Consider the following 3,421-nt stretch of genomic DNA (forward strand, 5'->3'; position numbering starts at 1 on the left):
ACGCTTTACCTTTTGGTTTAATTTACAGCAAAAGCTTCCTCTTTACTGGAAACCAGCGTTATTTTGAGACTTCAGCATGCACTGCCGCTGAGCATGTCACGATAAAGGTCTCCAGAGGTAAAGGTCTCTTAAGTCAAAGGTAAGGTCAGGCACAAGAGATAAGTCTTTATTATCCATTTCAGGAAACTTGTCTTTGGCCTCACCAGGTTCATTATAAAACATTAAAAACATCAAACACAGGACACAAACCACCAGTATATTTAAACACAGAAACCAATAGGAGCTTCCAGTAGCCTGGTTATCTCTGCAATTGCGCGAGGGATAAAATCATTTTTAAAAGGTTTATTGTTGCCCTGGGTAACCTATAAAGCCTTCCTGAGGGGAGCTTGTCAAATTCAGCAAACAGGGGGTTTGAAGGATCCCCCACAATTCACTGTGCTTTCTGTCTGCAGTGGAGCGTATATATCTCACTCAGCTGTCTCTGTGGTGTACGTATGATTTTCACAGGCATTTTCACAATCCTTGCTAATTTGGACCTATTTCTATCCCCAAGACAACCATACCATGTTGATATGTTGTACGTGAGACCAACTCTAGGGTATTTTCACTTACAGAGAAGCTGTTCAACTTCCCAACAAATACATCATTGCATGGCCTTTTTATAGATATAGTCTGCAAAACTCAATCTACTGTCAAGTTGTATTTAAAGTCCTCCACAATGTCAACAGGACGGTCATTAATGTTTGCTGTGTTTAGGCAAAGTGGGATGTTATTACTGCAGATTAGTCCTTAGTTTTACTGGCATTTATAACTAGAGCACTGTTTGAACACCAGCAAATTGAGCTAGTCAGTTAAAGATTATCAGTCTTAAAGCGACGGCAAATCATGTTACTTTATGGCTTGTTTACGTGTCAGGCAGTCAAACGGTTTCTATGAAGGCCCCCCAAGAACCAGAACCAGTGGCTTCCAGTGTCCTTTGCTTCACATTCATCTCGTTCTCACAACAGAACTTTTTTAAATGTCCCTTTTGCTCATGCTGCAGAGGTGACGTCATCCTTTCTGCCTTCTCTTCTTCTACTATAACCCCCTCCAGGCCGACCTCCCAGGGAAAGTTTATTCCGCTCTGCTTCAGCACAGCGTCCACACGAGAGGAAAACACAAAGGAGAGTCTGAATGATGAACTGTGTTCCCAGCATAGCCGACCTTTGTGTACCTGAGAGACGAGACAGAGACAAGAACCGGTGGAGAAGAGTTTCCAGAGTTGAGAGGAGGGAGGTTCCCAACATCTGGCTCTGGGCCCAAACACGGACTCAACACGTGAAGTTAGGTCATCAGGCAGCACGAAGGCTCACATTTCATCTCTCCTGTACCTGAAGCAGCACGGTGAGGTGTTCATACCCAGAGAGCAGCTTATACGCAGCCTCCATGGACCACAATGCAACGCTGCATACTGCTTCAGTACATGTGATTTATATGTTTGAATTCAGAAACTGATGTGTGACGACGTCCTCAAGTCCAAATATAGGCTAAATAATGAAATGATGTAACATTTGCTGTGTGAAACTGCTTCTGCCGTTTGTTTTGTGTGCAGGTAAACGTTTTATTCTGTAAGAGTTTTCATTTTGAACTCTTAAAATATGAAATGGTATTAAAGTTGGTGAAGAGCTCATTATGACTTGTTGTGGACTCGGAAGTCAAAGTTTAGGACTCTCGCTGAAGAGTCGTGTTGGTGTTGATTTATTTTAGGATAAATATATCTGCGACATAATGTTGCTTTAACGTGTTTTATAAAGTAAAGTTTATCATTATTAAACATCAGCTGATTGTTGTTGTATCGATCCACTAATCGTCTGTGTTGAGTGAACTGGCCCTTTAAACTGTAAACACCTCTACCTGTAACACACAGCTCAGCCCCGCCACCTGGTGAAGACAACAGCAACAACAACAACAACAACAACCCTCCAGTCAGCATGTGACCCATCTCTGAGAGGTTGTATTGATCAGTCTGTGCTGTAGCAGAGTATCAGCTACTACTAATAATAATACTTCTACTACAGGAACAACCGTTGATGCTGCTGAGTTTCTACAAATATATTTTAAATATGTAGTTTACTGTAGACAAAGTTTAAACAGCAGAGCTGCAGATTACTTTCTTTATCAGTTCAGTTCATTGATTTATCCTCTTTGAAATGTTGAAACAAAAGAAATAGTTTTAAAAAGCTCTTCAACAGTCTTGTTTTGTTTGACCAACAGTGTAAAACTCCTGATCAGCTGATAACCAGTCAACACAAACACAGTAAAGTGCTGGTTCCAGCCTCCAGGTGGAGCTTTACAACTGTTCTGTATTGTTTGAATATCTTTGGGTTTTGGACTGCTGGTCAGGAAAAACAAGACTTCTGGAGACGCACAGGACTCTGGGAAACTGGGATGGACGAGTTCATGACTCTCTGACATTAAAATAAAATAATCAGCAGATTTATCACCAATAAAAATAATCTTCAACAGCTCTGATGAATTTAAAAATGTATAAAACTGTGAAAAGCAGCAAACCCTCAAACCTGAGAGGTTTAAACCGGAGAGAGAGATTTAAAATGTTTCAGCTCGGTACTACAAGTACTATTAATATTAATGAGAGGCTACTGCTATTATATATATATAACTAACTGACTATTTGCAGTAATGACTCCCCTCTGACATGTAGTGGAGAACAAATATAAAGTAGCATAAAAGTACAGTTACCTCAAACGTGGACTTAACTACTGTAGTACCCAAATAAAAGTACCGAGATACTCTCGTTGAGTCTGGAATAAAAACTTACTGTGTTAATATTCACAGAGAGGGTGTTACAGTCTGATCCATAATCAATATGTGGATGATTGATCCAGAAGGGGGCAGCAGACTCACACACTCACACACACACACTCACACACACACACACACTCACACACACACACACACTCACACACACACTCACACACACACACACACGCATACCTATCCAACAGTGCACCGTCGGAGTAAACTGCCAAGTGTGGACCTGTGTTTCCAGTCCTTTTGAAGTAAAATAAATATAATACAAAATTTACTTTTACTGTCTTTTAACATAATATTACTTCAAATTTGCTTTTTTTTGCTTTTTAAAGAAATTGCCAAGAGGGGACTTAGATCCTTAAACGATAGCTACCTATCCAAGAGGGGACCTCCATTGTTATGCAGTGGAACTGTCTGTGCTCATTCTCACCTAATGAGTGTTTTTACCTTCAAAGACTTTCTTTGTTTCTTTCAAAAATGGATAATTTAACTTTAATGTGAGCGATGTGTAAACATTTCACCGTGATCCAAACTTTAATCACTTTAACTGAAAATAAATAAACTTTAAACTTTAATTCAGAAGTAACTTTGCTGCATGCATTGATATCAA

General features: G+C 39.8%; 1 protein-coding gene across 1 annotated transcript in view; it reads left to right on the forward strand.

Annotated features, from left to right (window-relative positions):
* LOC123968066 (NACHT, LRR and PYD domains-containing protein 12-like) overlaps positions 1–3,421 on the forward strand; it is a 583,923-nt gene that overhangs the window by 183,555 nt on the left and 396,947 nt on the right. The window lies entirely within an intron of this gene.

The sequence above is a fragment of the Micropterus dolomieu genome, linkage group LG01 (assembly GCF_021292245.1).
Source record: "Micropterus dolomieu isolate WLL.071019.BEF.003 ecotype Adirondacks linkage group LG01, ASM2129224v1, whole genome shotgun sequence".
NCBI classification, from domain to species: domain Eukaryota; kingdom Metazoa; phylum Chordata; class Actinopteri; order Centrarchiformes; family Centrarchidae; genus Micropterus; species Micropterus dolomieu.